The following is a 22,462-nucleotide window of genomic DNA, read 5'->3' as shown; positions in this document are numbered from 1 at the left end:
ATTTTGCATAGGTCCACGAACTTGCATCGTTTCTCGAAATGCGGATCGCCTCTCGGAGGCGACTGACCCTGACGCCTTGCTGGTCGCCGACGCCGCCGGAATCCTCAGGCTCCCGGTTCTCCTGCATAGGTTCTTCCAACGCGGAGGAGCCGACGCATGCGGGCGCTGAACCCTCCCACGACAACTCTTCTCTTCTGTTTCCTGCAGGTCGCCGGAGGAAAACCGATGAGGAGTTAGCGGACGAGTTCTGGGCGGACATCGGCTACCCTACTTCGGCGTCCAGGGTTTGGTAGAGGCCTTCAGCTTGACGTGCAGGTGAGGTTTCATCGTTTTGCAGGTTCGACAAAGTCGGAGATCCTTCGCCGGCCTCGGTGGAGGGCACGGCTGCGGCTCCGCGCGGTCTCTCCATGGCGGCGAGGCTGCAGCTCCGCGCGGGGTCCCTGTGGCGACGACGGCGGCAGTTCCACGCGTTGTCTCCGGGGTTCCCGGCCAGACGAGGCCACTCATCAAGCCTTTGATCGGCCCAGTTCCGGCACCAAGGCTGTCTCCGCCAAGAACGTTCAGTGACCTGCTACCGCTTGCTCATCTCGACGATGGAGGGATCTCGCCGGAGTCCAGTGGGCCCCCGCCGTACTCGGGCCTACCTGGACGGGACGAGGCGGCTGCTCCGGGTCTGCAGGCGCATCACGAGCGTCCACTTCGGATGGTCCATCTTGGTCGTTGGCTTGGGCATATGTGAAAAAGGAAAGGACAGTGGGTGAACCCTAATCTCGATCGCTCCTACACTGCGTCGTTGCCTCTCCACCGATGACGCGCGGCGATCAGTCCGCGCCGCCGGGCATCTCCACCGGGCACCAGTCCATGTAGCCCCCAACTCAGGCGGTCTCTTCCCAGCCAGTTTCCTCTCCGACAGGTGGCGCGCCAGGCTTTGCTCCGGGCGTCTATCAACCGATGCACGCAGCGCAGCCGTATATGCCGCCGGGCGGCTTCGTGCCGGCGCAGCAGCCTCTGGCTCAGCAACCGCCTCTGCAAAACAACCTCCGGCGTATCAACCGCACTTGCAGCAGCGTCTCTTCAATGCCCAGGGTCAGTACATACAGCCGCAGCCGTTCTTTCTTCAATAGACAGGTGGCTTCGTGCAGCAGCAACAATTCTAGCATATGCCAAACGTTGGTTCTGCCGGGGTGCAGCTATTGGGGATCGTTGCAGAAATTAAAAAATTTCTACGCATCACCAAGAACAATCTATGGAGTCTTCTAGCAACGAGAAGGAAAAGAGTGCATCTACATACCCTTGTAGATCGTGAGCGGAAGCGTTCAAGTGAACGGGGTTGATGGAGTCGTACTCGTCGTGATCCAAATCACCGATGACCGAGCGCTGAACGGGCGGCACCTCCGCGTTCAACACACGTACGGTTGGGGAAGACGTCTCCTCCTTCTTGATCCAGCAAGGGGGAGGGAGAGGTTGATGGAGACCCAGCAGCACGACGGCGTGGTGGTGGAAGCAGCAGGGATCTCGGCAGGGCTTCGCCAAGCTCAGCGAGAAGGAGAGGTGTCACGGGAGGGAGAGGGAGGCGCCAGGGGCTTGGGTGCGGCTGCCCTCCCTCCCCCCTCTTTATATAGGGCCCCTGGGGGGCGCCGGCCCTAGGAGATCCAATCTCCAAGGGGGGGCGGCGGCCAAGGGGCGGCTTGCCCCCCAAGCCAAGTGGGGCGCCCCCCACCCCTAGGGTTTCCAACCCTAGGCGCAGGGGAGGCCCAAGGGGGGCGCACCAGCCCACTAGGGGCAGGTTCCCCTCCCACTTCAGCCCATGGGGCCCTCCGGGATAGGTGGCCCCACCCGGTGGACCCCCCGAGAACCTTCCGGTGGTCCCGGTACAATACCGGTGACCCCCGAAACTTTCCCGGTGGCCGAAACTGGACTTCCTATATACAATTCTTCACCGCTGGACCATTCCGGAACTCCTCGTGACATCCGGGATCTCATCCGGGACTCCGAACGACTTTCGGGTTGCCGCATACTAATATCTCTACAACCCTAGCGTCACCGAACCTTAAGTGTGTAGACCCTACGGGTTCGGGAGACATGCAGACATGACCGAGACGACTCTCCGGTCAATAACCAACAGCGGGATCTGGATACCCATGTTGGCTCCCACATGTTCCACGATGATCTCATCGGATGAACCACGATGTCGAGGATTCAATCAATCCCGTATACAATTCCCGTTCAACTACTAAGCACTTAGTATAAATATATAAAATAACGTAGTTCTTACTAAAAATAAACTACTTCTATATATAGTAAAATTTAATAAAATAGTTTTATTAAATCAACTAGCTAGTTCAACTACTAAGCACTAACCTAAAATCATATAGCTACATTATATTCATACATACATAGTTCTATAAAATTGTATGAACATTATATTCATACATACATAGCCACATCCATTCATCATATAGCTACCACATACATATATATATACATTATATATATATGAAAAAATGCAATGAACAAAAAAATAATACAAATTATATGAAAAAAATAAACAGAGCCGTGGCGTGGCGGCGGCTCACATCGGGCGACGGAGGGCGACGGCGTGGGCGGCGGAGGGCGACGGCGACCGCGGCGGGCCGGGGGCGGAGGGCGACGGTGACGTACGGGCGACGGCTCGGGGGCGCGCAGCGGAGGCCGATGGCGACGGCGGCGGGGGGCGGAGGACGACGGCGACGGGCGATGGCGTGGGCTCGGGGGCACGGGCGACGGCGACGGCGGCGGGGCAGCCTGGCGGCGTAGATCGAACTCGTGGCGTCGTCGGGCTGGGGGAAACTGGCGATGGAAATCTGAAAATTTCCTAAGTGCTGCTTATATAGCAAAGGCTTTGGTCCCGGTTCAACGCACAAACCGGAACCAATACCCACCCTTTAGTCCCGGTTGGTGGCACCAACCGGGACCAAAGGCCTCTTTTCACCAACGCAAAGGGCGGGAAGCAGAGGGCTTTGGTCCCGGTTGGTGGCACCAACCGGGACCAAAGGGGAGCATTGGTTCCGGTTGGAGCCACCAACCGGGACTAATGTGCTGGCGCGGTGCGGTGGGAAGTTTAGTCCCACCTCGCTAGCTGAGAGAGCTCAGCACCTGTTTATAGGCTGCGTTGCAGCTCAGGTGCTGAGCTCCTCTCTAATATGCAGGCATTACATGCCTACCTTTGTCACTGCCATGTTGGGCCTATTGGGCCTGCGGGCCTGCATCCTGGCCCATGTGCAGATGGGTTTCTAGTCGTATGCAGGCCGTGTGGCCCATTAGGCGGCATTTTTTTTATTTTTTCCAGTATTTTTTGTTTTTTGAATTATTTATTTTCTTTTGATTTTTGCTTTTTTTTAATTCTTTTTTCTTTTAGCTCAGAATAATTATAAACTTTCTGTTACTCCATTAGTTTCCAAATTTGAATAGTTTAAATTTTATACGGAAACACGTCTGTTACAAAGGGATTTCATTTTTTTAAACTTATTTGAACTCCTGACTGTTTGTGTGTTCAAAATGCACCATTCAAAGCCACATCCTCATTTTTCAATCCTTTCTGACTTCATTTGTTATTTTTCATGCATTTACTAATTATTTTGAGCTATAAGACCCTCAAATTGAAAAGCATTTCAAATGAACTCTGAAAAGGTTGAAAGTTGGCATGATATCATCATTTCATCCACATAGCATGTGCAAGAAAGTTGAGAGGGTTACGGCAAAAACTGGATGCACTTCGTGTACAAAACGGACAATCTCTTTCAAAGTATCAGGATTTCATCCGGAAACTCGTCTGTTACAAAGGGATTTCATTTTTTAAAACTTATTTGAACTCCTGACTTTTTGTGTGTTCAAAATGCACCATTCAAAGCCACATCCTCATTTTTCAATCCTTTCTGACTTCATTTGTTATTTTTCATGCATTTACTAAGTATTTTGAGCTATAAGACCCTAAAATTGAAAAGCATTTCAAATGAACTCTGAAAAGGTTGAATGTTGGCATGATATCATCATTTCATCCACATAACATGTGCAAGAAAGTTGAGAGGGTTACGGCAAAAACTGGATGCACTTCGTGTACAAAACGGACAATCTCTTTCAAAGTATCAGGATTTCATACGGAAACTCATCTGTTACAAAGGGATTTCATTTTTTAAAACTTATTTGAACTCCTGACTTTTTGTGTGTTCCAAATGCACCATTCAAAGCCACATCATCATTTTTCAATCCTTTCTGACTTCATTTGTTATTTTTCATGCATTTACTAATTATTTTGAGCTATAAGACCCTAAAATTGAAAAGCATTTCAAATGAACTCTGAAAAGGTTGAAAGTTGGCATGATATGATCATTTCATCCACATAGCATGTTCAATAAAGTTGAGAGGGTTACGGCAAAAACTGGATGCACTTCGTGTACAAAACGGACAATCTCTTTCAAAGTATCAGGATTTCATACGGAAACTCGTCTGTTACAAAGGGATTTCATTTTTTAAAACTTATTTGAACTCCTGACTTTTTGTGTGTTCAAAATGCACCATTCAAAGCAGAGACTGATTTTGAATGGTGCATATTCAACACACAAAAAGTCTGTAAAGATCGCCAACCCCAACATAAAAAAATGAGCATAGATGCGCTTATAGAGAAAATTCAATCTAGATTCATAATAAATTTCTATGAATTTCGGAGAAACTCACTGTGAATTTAGGCCAAATTCCCTGTATAAGGGCATCTATTTTCATTTTGAGAGGAGCTCAACAAGGCAGAGAGGGACGTGTTTTTTTTTCCCTTTTGCTTTATTTGTTTTGTTTTGTTTCTACTTACAACAAAAAACTTATTTATTTTATTTCTAATTACTTATGTATTTTACTTTAATTATTTTATTTTTATTTATTTTACTGCTGCTATTTTTATTTATTTTACTACTGCTATTTTTACTTAATTTATTAAGGTTTATTTATTGTAGTTACTATAGTTTATTTTATTTTATTTTATTAAGGTTTATTTATTTTATTAAGGTTTATTTATTTTATAAATATAAAAAAATGAACATAGATGCGCTTATAGAGAAAATTAAACCTAAATTCACAGTAAATTTCAATTTACTGTGAATTTAGGTGAAATTCCCTGTATAAGGGCATCTATTTTCACTTTAAGAGAAGCTCAACAAGGCATAGAGGGACGGGCTTATAAACTGGTGTGAGCGCCCTTCGGTTGGCGAGGTGGGACTAAACACTGGCCTTTAGTCCCGGTTTGTGGTATGAACCGAGACTAAAGGGTGGTGGGCCAGGAGCGTGGCCCATTGGTCCCGGTTTGTGGTATGAACCGAGACTAAAGGGTGGTGGGCCAGGAGCGTGGCCCATTGGTCCCGGTTTGTACCACCAACCGGGACCAAAGGGTCCGGACGAACCGGGACCAATGCCCCCATGAGGCCCGGCAGGCCCCTGGCCGCACGAACCGGGACCAATGCTCACATTAGTCCCAGTTCGTGACTGAACCGGGGCTAATGTGAAAACTGCCCTGTGACCTAAGCCCTGTTTTCTACTAGTGGTCGGTAATGAACTCCTTCACCCAGATTGCTTCTTGTGCTGCCTCTGAGGCCCCCATGTATTCTGCTTCACATGTAGATCTCACCACAACGCTTTGCTTGCAACTGCACCAGCTTACTGCCCCACCATTCAAAATATACACGTATCCGGTTTGTGACTTAGAGTCATCCAGATCTGTGTCGAAGCTAGCATCGACGTAACCCTTTATGACGAGCTCTTCGTCACCTCCATAAATGAGAAACATATCCTTAGTCCTCTTCAGGTACTTCAGGATATTCTTGACCGCTGTCCAGTGTTCCATGCCAGGATTACTTTGGTACCTTCCTACCAAACTTACGGCAAGGTTTACATCAGGTCTGGTACACAGCATGGCATACATAATAGACCCTATGGCCGAGGCATAGGGGACGACACTCATCTTTTCTCTATCTTCTGCCGTGGTCGGGCATTGAGCCGTGCTCAATTGCACATCTTGGAATACAGGCAAGAACCCCTTCTTGTACTGATCCATATTGAACTTCTTCAATATCTTGTCAAGGTATGTACTTTGTGAAAGACCAATGAGGTGTCTTGATCTATCTCTATAGATCTTGATGCCTAATATATAAGCAGCTTCTCCAAGGTCCTTCATTGAAAAACACTTGTTCAAGTAGGCCTTTATGCTTCCCAAGAATTCTATATCATTTCCCATCAACAGTATGTCATCCACATATAATATGAGAAATGCTACAGAGCTCCCACTCACTTTCTTGTAAACACAGGCTTCTCCATAAGTCTGTGTAAACCCAAACGCTTTGATCATCTCATCAAATCGAATGTTCCAACTCCGAGATGCTTGCACCAACCCATAGATGGAGCGCTGGAGCTTGCATACCTTGTTAGCATTCTTAGGATCGACAAAACCTTCCGGCTGCATCATATACAATTCTTCCTTAATAAAGCCATTAAGGAATGCCGTTTTGACGTCCATTTGCCATATCTCATAATCATAGTATGCGGCAATTGCTAACATGATTCGGACGGACTTCAGTTTCACTACGGGTGAGAAAGTCTCATCGTAGTCAACCCCTTGAACTTGTCGATAACCCTTAGCGACAAGTCGAGCTTTATAGATGGTAACATTACCATCCGCGTCCGTCTTCTTCTTAAAGATCCATTTGTTTTCTATCGCTCGCCGATCATCGGGCAAGTCTGTCAAAGTCCACACTTTGTTTTCATACATGGATCCTATCTCGGATTGCATGGCTTCAAGCCATTTGTTGGAATCTGGGCCCGCCCTTGCTTCTTCATAGTTCGAAGGTTCACCATTGTCTAACAACATGATTTCCAGGATAGGGTTGCCATACCACTATGGTGTGGAACGTGTCCTCGTGGACCTACGAAGTTCAGTAGTAACTTGATCCGAAGTACCTTGATCATCAACATTAGCTTCCTCTCTAGTCAGTGCAGGCACCACAGGAACATCTTCCTGAGCTGCGCTACTTTCCGGTTCAAGAGGTAGTACTTCATCAAGTTCCACTTTCCTCCCACTTACTTCTTTCGAGGGAAACTCTTTCTCCAGAAAGGACCCGTTCTTGGCAACAAAGATCTTGCCTTCGGATCTGAGGTAGAAGGTATACCCAATGGTTTCCTTAGGGTATCCTATGAAGACACATTTTTCCGACTTGGGTTCGAGCTTTTCAGGTTGAAGTTTCTTGACATAAGCATCGCATCCCCAAACTTTTAGAAATGACAGCTTAGGTTTCTTCCCAAACCATAATTCATACGGTGTCGTCTCAACGGATTTCGACGGAGCCCTATTTAAAGTGAATGCTGCAGTCTCTAAAGCATAGCCCCAAAATGAGAGCGGTAGATCGGTAAGAGACATCATAGATCGCACCATATCCAATAGAGTGCGATTACGACGTTCGGACACACCATTTTGCTGAGGTGTTCCAGGCGGTGTGAGTTGTGAAACTATTCCACATTTCCTTAAGTGTGTGCCAAATTCGTGACTCAAATATTCCCCTCCACGATCTGATCGTAAGAACTTTATTTTCTTGTCACGTTGATTCTCAATCTCACTCTGAAATTCCTTGAACTTTTCAAAGGTCTCAGACTTGTGTTTCATTAGGTAGACATATCCATATCTACTCAAGTCATCAGTGAGAGTGAGAACATAACGATAGCCACCGCGAGCCTCAACACTCATTGGACCGCACACATCAGTATGTATGATTTCCAATAAGTTGGTTGCTCGCTCCATTGTTCCCGTTAATGGAGTCTTGGTCATCTTACCCATGAGGCATGGTTCGCACGTGTCAAATGATTCGTAATCAAGAGACTCCAAAAGTCCATCTGCATGGAGCTTCTTCATGCGTTTGACACCAATGTGACCAAGACGGCAGTGCCACAAGTATGTGGGACTATCATTATCAACCTTACATCTTTTGGTATTCACACTATGAATATGTGTAACACTACGTTCGAGATTCATTAAGAATAAACCATTAACCAGCGGGGCATGACCATAAAACATATCTCACATATAAATAGAACAACCATTATTCTCGGATTTAAATGAGTAGCCATCTCAAATTAAACGAGATCCTGATACAATGTTCATGCTCAAAGGTGGCACTAAATAACAATTAATGAGGTTTAAAACTAATCCCGTAGGTAAATGTAGAGGTAGCGTGCCGACGGCGATCACATCGACCTTGGAACCATTCCCGACGCGCATCGTCACCTCGTCCTTTGCCAGTCTCCGTTTATTCCGCAGCTCCTGCTTTGAGTTACAAATATGAGCAACCGCACCGGTATCAAATACCCAGGAGCTACTACGAGTGCTGGTAAGGTACACATCAATAACATGTATATCACATATACCTTTGGTGTTGCCGGCCTTCTTGTCTGCCAAGTACTTGGGGCAGTTCCGCTTCCAGTGACCACTTCCCTTGCAATAAAAGCACTCAGTCTCAGGCTTGGGTCCATTCTTTGGCTTCTTCCCGGCAACTGGCTTACCGGGCGCGGCAACTCCCTTGCCGTCCTTCTTGAAGTTCTTCTTACCCTTGCCTTTCTTGAACTTAGTGGTTTTATTCACCATCAACACTTGATGTTCTTTTTGATCTCCACCTCCACTGATTTCGGCATTGAATATACCTCAGGAATGGTCTTTTCCATCCCCTGCATATTGAAGTTCATCACAAAGCTCTTGTAGCTCGGTGGAAGCGACTGAAGGATTCTGTCAATGACCGCGTCATCCGGGAGATTAACTCCCAGCTGAGTCAAGCGGTTGTGTAACCCAGACATTTTGAGTATGTGCTCACTGACAGAACTATTTTCCTCCATCTTACAACTGAAGAACTTGTCGGAGACTTCATATCTCTCGACCCGGGCATGAGCTTGGAAAACCATTTTCAGCTCTTTGAACATCTCATATGCTCCGTGTTGCTCAAAACGCTTTTGGAGCCCCGGTTCTAAGCTCTAAAGCATGCCGCACAGAACGAGGGAGTAATCATCAGCACGCTGCTGCCAAGCGTTCATAACGTCTTGGTTCTCTGGGATGGGTGCGTCACCTAGCGGTGCTTCTAGGACATAATCTTTCTTGGCAGCTATGAGGATGATCCTCAGGTTCCGGACCCAGTCCGTATAGTTGCTGCCCTCATCTTTCAGCTTGGTTTTCTCTAGGAACGCGTTGAAGTTGAGGGCAACATTAGCATGGGCCATTTGATCTACAAGACATATTGTAAAGATTTTAGACTAAGTTCATGATAATTAAGTTCATTTAATCAAATTATTCAAAGAACTCCCACTCAGATAGACATCCCTCTAGTCATCTAAGTGAAACATGATCCGAGTCAACAAGGCCGTGTCCGATCATCACGTGAGACGGACTAGTCAACATCGGTGGACATCTTCATGTTGATCGTATCTTCTATACGACTCATGCTCGACCTTTCGGTCTTCCGTGTTCCGAGGCCATGTCTGTACATGCTAGGCTCGTCAAGTCAACCTAAGTGTATTGCGTGTGCAAATCTGGCTTACACCCGTTGTATTCGAACGTTAGAATCTATCACACCCGATCATCACGTGGTGCTTCGAAACAACGAACCTTCGCAACGGTGCACAGTTAGGGGGAACACTTTCTTGAAATTATTGCGAGGGATCATCTTATTTAAGCTACCGTCGTTCTAAGCAAATAAGACGTAAAACATGATAAACATCACATGCAATCAAATAGTGACATGATATGGCCAGTATCATATTGCTCCTTTGATCTCCATCTTCGGGGTGCCATGATCATCTTCGTCACCGGCATGACACCATGATCTCCATCATCATGATCTCCATCATCGTGTCTTCATGAAGTTGTCACGCCGACGATTACTTCTACTTTTATGGCTAACGTGTTTAGCAATAAAGTAAAGTAATTTACATGGAATTATTCAATGACACGCAGGTCATACAAAAAATAAAGACAACTCCTATGGCTCCTGCCGGTTGTCATACTCATCGACATGCAAGTCGTGATTCCTATTACAAGAACATGATCAATCTCATACATCACATATATTTCATTCATCACATCCTTTTGGCCATATCACATCACAAGGCATATGCTGCAAAAACAAGTTAGACGTGCTCTAATTGTTGTTGCATGTTTTTACGTGGCTTCTATAGGTTTCTAGCAAGAACGTTTCTTACCTACGTAAAACCACAACGTGATATGCCAACTTCTATTTACCCTTCATAAGGACCCTTTTCATCGAATCCGATTCGACTAAAGTGGGAGAGACAGACACCCGCTAGCCACCTTATGCAACTAGTGCATGTCAGTCGGTGGAACTTCGACTAAAGTGGGAGAGACAGACACCTGTCTCACGTAAGCGTACGTGTAAGGTCGGTCCGGGACGCTTCATCCCACGATGCCGCCGAAACAAGATAAGACTAGTAGTGGCAAGAAAATTGACAACATCTACGCCCACAACAAGTTTGTGTTCTACTCGTGCATAGAAACTACGCATAGACCTAGCTCATGATGCCACTGTTGGGGATCGTTGCAGAAATTAAAAAATTTCTACGCATCACCAAGAACAATCTATGGAGTCTTCTAGCAACGAGAAGGAAAAGAGTGCATCTACATACCCTTGTAGATGGCGAGCGGAAGCGTTCAAGTGAACGGGGTTGATGGAGTCGTACTCGTCGTGATCCAAATCACCGATGACCGAGCGCCGAACGGACGGCACCTCCGTGTTCAACACACGTACGGTTGGGGAAGACGTCTCCTCCTTGATCCAGCAAGGGGGAGGGAGAGGTTGATGGAGATCCAGCAGCACGACGGCGTGGTGGTGGAAGCAGCGGGGATCTCGGCAGGGCTTCGCCAAGCTCAGCGAGAAGGAGAGGTGTCACGGGAGGGAGAGGGAGGCGCCAGGGGCTTGGGTGCGGCTGCCCTCCCTCCCCCCTCTTTATATAGGGCCCCTGGGGGGCGCCGGCCCTAGGAGATCCAATCTCCAAGGGGGCGGCGGCCAAGGGGGTGGCTTGCCCCCAAGCCAAGTGGGGCGTCCCCCACCCCTAGGGTTTCCAACCCTAGGCGCAGGGGAGGCCCAAGGGGGGCGCACCAGCCCACCAGGGGCTGGTTCCCCTCCCACTTCAGCCCATGGGGCCCTCCGGGATAGGTGGCTCCACCCGGTGGACCCCCCGGGACCCTTCCGGTGGTCCCGGTACAATACCGGTGACCCCCGAAACTTTTCCGGTGGCCGAAACTGGACTTCCTATATACAATTCTTCACCTCCGGACCATTCCGGAACTCCTCGTGACGTCCGGGATCTCATCCGGGACTCCGAACGACTTTCGGATTTCCGCATACTAATATCTCTACAACCCTAGCGTCACCGAACCTTAAGTGTGTAGACCCTACGGGTTCGGGAGACATGCAAACATGACCGAGACGACTCTCCGGTCAATAACCAACAGCGGGATCTGGATACCCATGTTGGCTCCCACATGTTCCACGATGATCTCATCGGATGAACCACGATGTCGAGGATTCAATCAATCCCGTATACAATTCCCTTTGTCCATCGGTACGTTACTTGCCCGAGATTCGATCGTCGGTATCCCAATACCTTGTTCAATCTCGTTACCAGCAAGTCACTTTACTCGGACCGTAATGCATGATCCCGTGACCAAACACTTGGTCACATTGAGCTCATTATGATGATGCATTACCGAGTGGGCCCAGAGATACCTCTCCATCATACGGAGTGACAAATCCCAGTCTTGATTCGTGCCAACCCAACAGACACTTTCGGAGATACCCGTAGTGCACCTTTATAGCCACCAAGTTACGCTGTGACGTTTGGCACACCCAAAGCACTCCTATGGTATCCGGGAGTTGCACAATCTCATGGTCTAAGGAAATGATACTTGACATTTGGAAAAGCTCTAGCAAACGAACTACACGATCTTGTGCTATGCTTAGGATTGGGTCTTGTCCATCACATCATTCTCCTAATGATGTGATCCCGTTATCAATGACATCCAATTTCCATAGTCAGGAAACCATGACTATCTGTTGATCAACGAGCTAGTCAACTAGAGGCTCACTAGGGACATGTTGTGGTCTATGTATTCACACATGTATTACGATTTTCGGGTAACACAATTATAGCATGAACAATAGACAATTATCATGAACAAGGAAATATAATAATAACCATTTTATTATTGCCTCTAGGGCATATTTCCAACAGCAGCCGCCGGCCGGTTTTAACGCCCGCATGCATCATACTCCTGCCGCTTCCGGTTTTCATGCGGCCGCTTGCCCTCGGAAGCCAAAGGGCAGCAAGGGGGGTCGTAACAAAGTCCATCAGGCAGCTGTTCCACCTAGTGTTATCCCACCGGCGGCCGTTATGATGCCGCCATTGGTGCAGGTGCCCGCTTCTTCGCCTTCGATGGCAGTGGGTAATGGGCAGATCACCCTTCTTCAGTCCAGCTCGGTGCAACAGCAGCCTATGATTCAAAATACAGGGTAGCCAAGGGGACAACTCATCCTAAGAAAGTATGGTGCTCCAAGTGCCAATCTGTTGGGCACACATATGATGACTGTGAGACACAATAGTACTGCTTTATCTGTAACAAGTTTAATCACCCGATGACCATGCGGCGCTGTCCTGCTCTCAAGATGCCGAAGCCGGTAGCGATGCTATGCGGTTATGGAACTGAAAGTATGGCGTTCTTCTAGATGCCTGGCAATGTCTGCAGGAAGGATCTTGCACCACCGGATTCATTGACGGCGTTGGTATCTATTTCCGGTGGCTCTATCACTCCCAGTATCGTGGAGGTAGAGGTTGCTAAGATAGCTCAGTACCAGCAGCAGTGGGTCTGGGAGGCCATACCACATGGCAAAGACGCTTTTCTCATGTCCTTTCCGAGTGAGGAGGTGTTACAGAGGGTGACGGGCTTCGCAGTTTTCATCAAATCCCATAATGTCACTATCGAGTTCAAGCCTTGGAATACAGAGAAGATACCACACCGTTTCGAGCTAATTCCTATCTGAGTTCATGTGCATGGGGTGCCTCATGCTCCCCGACACTTCTCGGGGCTACGGGCAGTCGGCTCGGTGATTGGTGCTACTCTCGATGTTGATCTTCTCTTTTGCGCCGGAGAGGAATTGTTCGTATCCCGGTAGCGGTTTTGAACCTTGACGCTTTCAAAAATAGCACAATTGATTCTCTTTCTTCACATGTTGTGGTTCAAAGGAAAGGTTATGAGTTCCGGTATAGTCTTGAAGAATCAGACTTCCGCGTTGATAGTGACTTTGTACCTCGAGTCTGGGAGCATGACGATGATTTAGGTGGTGACAAGGGGCATGATAGGGAGGACACAACCAGGAACAATGATCCAAGCAAGAGGTCCAAACCCACTTCATCAGCTAACAACTCTTCGGAACCTTCTTCATCGGGCGGCGTGGTGCCCATGCAGATGGCCAATACCGTCACACATCCGAACCCTCATCGAGGCTTACCCGTCACGGAAGCTCCATCGCCACCAAGGGGGTCTTCGTCGTCGGGGTCGGACTCTAGGTCTACGGCTGCTTCTCCTACGACGTCGCCATGGTTCTCCACGTCGCCATCTTCGGCTCGTCGGTCAACTCCGCCTAACCCCCAAGTGGGGAGTCGTGGGCGCACTGTCCCGGAGGGGACCGCCCCTTCGCCGTCGCCATCAACGCCCACTCCAGGCGCCCCGGTGCTCGACGCCGCCATTTTCGGCTCCCTGGTCGCCACCGCCTAACCCCCACGAGGGGAGTTGCGGGCGACCCGCACCGGAGGGGTCTCCTTCATCGCCGTCGCCATCACTGCCCACTCCGGCTTCTCCGACCCGACGAGGTGTCATCTTCTCTTCCTCCGTTCGAGCTAGCCAGGAGTCTGCTATGGAAGTGCTTCGTGCATTATCTTCCACTACTCTGACACCAGGGGGCGCCGGCTTCCGGACTTGAGGAGGCCGAAGGGCAGCCCTCTCTTTATTCTTCTTCGATGCTGCAGCAACCAACTGTGCCTTGCGGAGTCGACGGGATGGACTTCGAGGACGATGTTACTCCTTCACCGCTGAGGCGCAGCGGGCGTCATCATGTTGGGGCTGATGGATCCGCAGCCAACGACGAGGATTCTATGGTGAAGGCCATGCGTAGGACTGCTGCTCGCAACCTCGACTTCGAAGGTACACCCTCTCGTAAATCTTTTATGTCTTTTGATAATTCCAAAGTATCGTCAAATATTACTAGACTTGGGGTGTCACTAGGACGTAATGAGAACTAGATAGATTTTTCGTTCAAGGATCTAAAACAAGTGGAGTTCGACAGGCTTACGGTTGCTCTGAAGTTATCGAGCCTTGTTGACCCTCTCGTGTCAGATGAGGAGGTGGAGGATGCTGATGCCAATCATGAAGGCAAGCTCCTCGCTCATTTGGTTAAACACACGACTGAAGTAGACCTTGACGACACTGTACGTGACACTACGCTTTTTGAGCTTGTCGCGACGGTGCGCAAGAACAAGTCTAACTCAGCAAAGAAAAGAGGGCGCTCCTCATCTAAGAAAGTAAAGGCCTCCAAACATAAAGTTGGTTCAGCATGAGAGGCATATTTTGGAATAGCAGAGGCCTTGGCGACTTGGCTAAACACAAACACAGTGCCGATTGCGTAAAGGATCATTCGTTGGACTTTGTGGCTATCACTGAGTCGGGTAAACGTGATTTTCCAACCCGTGATCTGGACCACTTTTCATGTGTTTTTGATTACGAATGGCACATCTTACCGCCGACCGGGAGGTCCGGGGGAATTTTGCTAGGTATTAACTCTACATACTTACATCTTTTGTCCACTTCAAAGGGGGAATATCATATTAAATTCCACCTTCGAAATAAGTCCGACAACTTCACCTGGAGTCTGGTGGCTGTATATGGCGCCGCTCAAGAGGAGTATAAGTCTGCATTTCTAAAAGAATTAGTCAACACCTATCGAGACAATCCCCATCCCATGTTAATCGGGGGGGGGGGATTTTCATATCCTTCGATATCAACAGGAAAAAAACAATGATCGGTTTGACACTAGGTGGCCTTTCCTCTTTATGCTGTTATTGACAGCCTGGACCTGAGGGAGATCACGGTGTCTGGTCGTCAGTATACCTGGGCCAATAACCGCTCGGTGCCAACCTTTGAAAAACTGGAACCGGTGCTAGTTACCACTGATTGGGAATATAAATATCCCCTAGCCTCGGTTCGGGCACTAGAAAGAATTGAGGCCTTATCGGATCACGCCCCCTTGCTAACCGATTTTGGTCAACCAATCCCATGTTCTAACCGTCACCAGTTTAAATTTGAACTGGGATGGCTCACTACAGAGGGATTTCATGAGCTGGTTAAGAAGGGGTGGGCACGCCAGCCTCGCGGTAACACACCCATTCAACGATGGAATAATCGAATCCGAGCCTTGCGTCGATTCCTTCGAGGATGGGCCAAACATACCGCTGGCATTCACAAAAAAGAAAAACTGCGATTGTCTACCTTAATTGATGCCCTTGATAAAATAGCGGAGGTGAGGCCTCTGTCTGCTATTGAGATTGAACAAAAAAGTAATCTTAACGAGCAGATTGCCCGCTTACTACGTGAGGAAGAGATTAAATGGTACCAACGTAGCAAGGCGGACTCGCTCATGCAAGGTGATGATAATACGAAATACTTTCAAATGCTAGCCAATGACAGACATAGAAAGAAGCGTATATTCTCCCTTGACCAGGAGGATGGTCGAATAGAGGGGGACGTACCACTTAGAAATTTTATCACTAAGTATTACAAAGACCTTTTTAGGCCTTCAACTGAAACTAGTTTTTAGTTGGACGAATCTGTTACTCATGATATTACTCAAGTTACAGACGCGGAAAATGAATTCCTAACCTCTCCATTTTCAGAGGAGGAAATTCGAACTGCTGTGTTTCAGACGGAACACAACAAAGCGCCGGGACCGGATGGCTTTCCCGCAGAGTTCTATCAATGCTTTTGGGACGAGATTAAGGCAGACTTGGTTCAGTTGTTTTACAAACTGCATTCCGAGGACCTTGATATTACTCGTTTAAACTTTGGGGAAATTACCTATTGCCTAAGATTGAGGAGGCTAGTCGTATTCAACAATATCGACCGATTTGTCTCCTAAATGTCAGTTTTAAATTTTTTACGAAGGTAGCGACTAATCGGTTGAACGGTGTAGCTGATCATGTCATAAAACCCATTCAAACAACATTTATGCAAGGACGAAACATATTACATGGAGTGGTTGTCCTGCATGAAACTGTTCATGAGTTGCACCGAAAAAAGTTGAACGGTGTCATTCTTGAAATTGATTTTGAAAAAGCATACGACAAAGTTAAGTGGCCCTTCCTGTTGCAAGCTTTGCGCATGAAGGGGTTTTCACAAAAATGGCGTCGCTGGGTAGAGAGCTTTGTCTAGTGTGGCCATAAAAGTTAACGATGACGTTGGCAACTATTTCCAGACACGGAAGGGGCTTCGTCAAGGCGACCCCGCATCTCCCATCCTGTTTAACATAGTCGCTGACATGCAAGCTACCCTTGTTGAGCGGGCTAAACTGGATGGTCAAATTAGTGGAGTCATCCCACACTTGGTAGAAGATGGACTATCCATTCTGCAATATGCGGATGACACGATACTATTCATGTATCATGATCTAGATAAGGCTAGAAATCTCAAGATGCTCTTATGTGCTTTTGAGGAACTTTCTAGTCTCAAAATTAATTTCCATAAAAGCAAACTTTTTTGCTTTGGTGATGCTGCAGAATCAGCACCCGAATATGCCGAGATTTTTGGATGCCTGCTTGGGCAGTTTCCGATTCGGTATCTGGCTATTCCCATACACTATCGGCGTTTAACTATCGCTGAGTGGAGGCATGTGGAAGAGAGACTGGAGAAACGATTAGCCAGGTGGAAGGCCAAACTCTTGTCTTGTGGGGGCCGACTGATCTTGATAAATTACGTCCTAAGCAACATGGTTTTATATATGTTGTCATTCTTCCAGCTGCCGAAAGGGGTTCTACAGCGGCTAGATTACTTTAGATCCAGATTTTTTTGGCAGTCTGATAATGAAACCAAAAAATATCTACTTGCTAGGTGGAGCGTATTATGCAGACCTAAAAGTCAGGGTGGCCTGGGTATCCAAGACCTTGAGATTAAAAATATTGCTCTTCTCAGAAAGTGGGTTTATAAACTACTCACTGAGAATGGAGTATGGCAGGAAATCATTCGCAAAAAGTATGTGGGATCCAATGCCATTTCTCAAATTCATTGGAAACCTGGGGATTCACATTTTTGGAGTGGTCTCATGAAGGCCAAGGAATTCTTCTTCCAATTTGGGACCTTCTCGGTTAGGGATGGTTCTCAGGTTCGTTTCTGGGAAGATACCTGGTTAGGGAACAACTCACTAATGGTGCAATATCCGAGCTTGTACCGGATTGTTAGACATAAATTTATCTCGATCAAACTAGTCTTCGGACAAGAAAACCTCGATATTTCTTTTCGTAGGGATCTTTTGGGAACTCGTCTGGCAGCATGGAATGAATTACTCACTCGCCTGGAGGACATTCAACTGTCAGTTGAGCCGGACACTTTTCGATGGAACTTGCATCAGAATGGCAAAATTTCTGTCAAATCCATGTATGATACAATGGTTCATTGTGATGTTCCAGTTGATAATAGGAAATTGTGGAAGCTAGAAATTCCTAAGAATGAAGATTTTCCTCTGGTTTCTAAACAAAGGAGTCATCCTAACCAGAGATAACCTGGCACGACGAAACTAGCATGGGTCCAAGACATGTGTCTTTTGCCAACATGACGAGACTATTAAACACTTATTTTCGAGTGTAAGTTTGCTCGGACAGTTTGGGCCATGGTCCAAGTAGCTTCGAATTTATACCCACCACGTAGTGCACGGAATGTGTTCGGCAGCTGGTTGCGGGGTATTGATAAACAATCTTATGCTGGGAAATGTGGCTTACCAGGAATGATGTGGTTTTTAACAATAAATGTGTCTCATCTCCTATGCAGGTTATCCATGTTTGTACTCCGTACGTGGTCTATCCTGCAGAAGCCGGAGGACAGGGACCTTTTTATGATGGCGTCTACACGGCTGGAGCGTACGGCCAGGGAGGTTTTCTACCCACATGGATGGCGGTGTGATTTACGGATAGGGTCTACCGCTTCTTAGGCTGGACATGATTTATTGCATGGCTTTGTATCGAATTATTTTATTTTAGGGTGCTTTGGACTTTTTGGCTGTGTGCATCTAACTATGCAGAGGCCGGGCTTTCATTCAATACGATTGTATCACCTCGATATATCTATTCAATGAAAAGTCCTTTATATCGAAAAAAAACTAGCATCGTTTCTTTCTGGGTTCACCATAATACTATCTCTTCTTTTTAGTTGTTTCACCGCATCAATTTTTTGCCTATGTGGCACCCTTAGCACCTGTACACCGCAGAGCACTGCGAAGGGCCTAACTCTAAGTAGCGGCTCCCAATTTGGATGACTCTGTGACGGTAATAGATGCATAGGGCTGGGGTGGGATTCCGTGGTCTCCCCTCGCCGCCGTAGTGCCCTTGGTAACCACGGGCTTGGACTTGTCAGATTCGCCGGACCCCTTCGGGCCTCCTGCCTGCACCAAATTATATTATAGAGCATGATTATATTAGTATATTGTAGGAGTAGGTAAAAAATTATATTATATATCATGATCTATCAGATTGCACAAATCGGCAGTATCATGATGACAATTTCCTTTATTTTCTTCTGATCATACGATGTAACATGTGCAGGGGCAGGGCTTGAAGTACGTCTATGGTAAGGTGTGATGGTGAACTATGTCCTCAAGATGGTGCAGCCACCAGGGCGAGGACGGGGTAGACACTGGAGCAAGAGCAGCGCGCCGGGATGGGCCGACGTGTCCTCCAGATGGCGGCCACAATGGAGCTAAGGCAGCTCACCTGGCTGAGGTGTCCTTGAGACGGCCCAACCACCGAGGCGGGGACGAGGCGGACAGCAGGCGAGGACGCCGGGGCGAGGGCAGTTTGTGGCGAGGTGGCGGCATTGATCGGCCTAGTGAGATTAGATCACAGACGTAGTGTTTTTTCCTGGAGGTAGGCATCGTCGGGTTGTCTACCACGACGTGCGGGGCCGTTGATCATTTTGACGATGTGGAATGGCTACCTTTCTTCTTACGACGAATGCATCGCCACGTCTCACAAGTCGCTCGTGCTCACGTTACGGCGTGTTTGCGCCGTCAAGATTTCGCTAGCAACGTCAACGCTCCCGTGATGCTGGCAGCCTTCCACAATCCACACCAAGCATTACGGCAACATGCTCCGACAGCACCAGACAAACAACGGGTAGGTGTCTAGCTTAATAATAGGCATAGCATGGACATTCAAAATCGAACGGTGTGATGCGAGAAGTCGCATTGAACTACTGCTGGGTGTGATAGCCTCCTAGCCTCCTAGCCGCCCAACCCGCCGCTGGCCACTCCGGCCACGGCGGCCACCAACCCGGCCGGCGGCCTCCCTGCCCACGTCTTCCTCCGCTCTCTGCCGTCGGTCACTCCGACCACGGCAGCCACAATTCTTAGTCCGACGATCGTCAGTCACATCTCTCCAAGATGTCCCTAGCAGATCTGGATTTTGACAAAGGCCAAGACTTTGCTGCCAACATCTGGCACAAATAGGGAGTTCCAATCAACTATGAAGAAGGTAAAGACATGGAGGAATTTCTCCTGGTTGCCGAATTCACAAGATCGCAACTCAGATTGATAGAATCTACGGTGGGTACGATCTTGTTATCATACTTTGGTGGCCATGCATCTATGTACAAGGTGAAGCTTTTGCAAAACTGGTCCTTCAAGTTCTCAGTATAATCTAAGGAAGTGGGTTTTTTCTATCATTAAACAAGGTAACATCGCACTACCATTGCTCAATATCAATTTCTTACTCTGGGGAAGTGGTGGTCCAAATTCTAGTTGGGAGTTGGATCAATACCTCAGGGAAAAAGAGGATGCATGGACTCATGTGTTCAAAAGGCATCCAAGAAAATCATATCTTGATGCTCTCAGATCTCCTGGCATTTTCTTGGAAAAATCAACGCAGGCCAGATCTACTAGTGTTCATGTTCATAATTCAAATCAGGCACCATCATCGGGCCATAATGGTGGTCATGAGGGCACGACTAATGCGGCAGTTACATCGACTCGGGCAGTATCTCAGCATTTTCAAAATTGGTCACAGGGCCCATTTTGCGTTCGATGTCTTTTACATGGGCATATCAGGCCCAACTGCACCAACCGGAATAAATGTAGAACATGTAAGAAATGTGGCCATATTTCTCGGGACTGCTACTCATCAGCCCAGCCCAACTTCTCTTGTGAGCCCACTCCTCGCCCAACCCCGGCTACTCATATTCTGAGGCAGGACTCCACTGTTCCCGCGACTGAGACGGCAAGGGCTGTCAATCAGCTGACCAGTCATAATGTTTCCACGCCCCCCCCCCCCCCCCCCCCCGCCCGCTACTTACCAGAGTAGGCAGCCTCCATTACGCCGGCGCCTTGCGTTCCATTGCTCAACCCAGCTCACCCCACCCCCATTGTCTCCTCCACTAGCCTCTCCGCCCACGGTGTGTCGAAGATGGCCACCTTCCCGTTCGACCCTGCTACATTCCTCCCACCAAACCACGTCGGAGTGGCCGTTGCAGGCAGACCAGCGAGGGTTCGCATTGTGACCGCAATGCCTCCTCCAACGCATGAAGATTGGGCGATCGTCTCTCTTGTCGCAATGCCAGATCTGCTGGTGGATTTCAATACTGTCCGTGAGGTACTTTCTGATTTCTTTGTGGACAGACAGTTGGGGTTTTCTCAGATCATGCCATGTCCTTTTAGTCAAGCATATATATGTCAAGATGCACAGTGTTTTTGATCGTGATGAATTGGTAGCCAATAGTCCCCACCGGTTTACTAATGTGCATGTCATAGTTGAGAAACACAACCGAGGACTGAATTGGAGGAGATTAGGTCTAAACAGAGAAGCATGTATTTTACGGTGTGGTTATCCTTTTGACAGAAGAAATATTTAGGAAATCAACAATGCCGTCAGTAAATTTGGTAAGTTTGTTATGTGGGATAGAGTAAGAAGCACTAGAGCTAATCAGATGGTTAAGGTGAAGGTGGAGGAGCTAAGGGATATACCTGCTAGTATTGTCTTTGGTGATGCTGATCACACTGACTCTCTTACTGTCCCTGTAGTCATTCTTCAGCAACAGATCCTTGGAGCAGAACCATGTGATGAAGACCCCATTCATCCTAATGGCAACCCTCACCCCGCTCCTCAGCAAGATAACTTCCACCCAAATCAACATAATCACTTCTTAGGACCCATTTAGCAGCATGAAGCACCTGCTCACCACAATCATCATCAGGCTAATCCAGTTGATCTGCAACTTGCACTCAATAATGGAATGAATGTGGAGCCACAGAACCTGGATGATCTTGATGAGCCAGAGAAGGATCTGCCTGGATGGGGGCATTGGGCTATGCCTCAGAACAATCAGATTGATCATGAGTTACATCAGGGAGAGTTTCTTCAGTTGGATGATCTTATGGCACCAATGGAGGAGCACTACTAGGGAAATGCCTATACACAGGAGCTTAGTAGTAGCGCTTTTTATAAGAAAACGCGGCTACTACTTATCAGTAGCGCTTGGACATGGTAAGCGCTGCTACTATGCACTTACCAGTAGCGCTGTGTGCATAAAACACACTACTACTACAACTGCCAGACCGTTGCCGGCAGGCCAGGCATAGTAGTAGCGCTTTTATGTAGAAGGCGCTACTACTATTGAATGTAGCAGTAGCACTTTCTACATACAAGCGCTACTACCCGAGCTCGACCTCACTCCCCCTAACACACTCTCACTCGCGCACCTCTGTCGCGCGCCGTCGCTGCTGCCCTCCCCCGCGCGCCACCGTCCCCCGCGCCGGTCTTCTCCCGCCGACCGCCCTCGCCCGCACCGGCTCTCCTCCCCCGCCGGCCACCCTCCCCCCCCCCCCCCCCCCGCCCCCGGCCGGCTGACCTCCCGCGCCGGCCCTCCTCCCCCGCCGGCCGCCCCCCGTGCCGGCCGACCTCCACCGAGAGGTACTCCTCCTCCCTCCTCCCTCCTCATCCCTCTAGGTTAATTAGGTTAACTAAGTGAACTAGCTAGGTTAATTTGGTTTACTAACTAGGTTAATATGATGTTTTTAGATGTTTGGTTAACTAAGTAGATGTTAATTAGGTTAGGGCAGTAGTGGTACTGTTAATTAGATGATTTTTAGTT

This window comes from Aegilops tauschii, chromosome 5 (assembly GCF_002575655.3).
Source record: "Aegilops tauschii subsp. strangulata cultivar AL8/78 chromosome 5, Aet v6.0, whole genome shotgun sequence".
NCBI lineage: Eukaryota > Viridiplantae > Streptophyta > Magnoliopsida > Poales > Poaceae > Aegilops > Aegilops tauschii.
The sequence above is the reverse complement of the archived record's forward strand: the minus strand, read 5'-3'. Positions refer to the sequence as shown.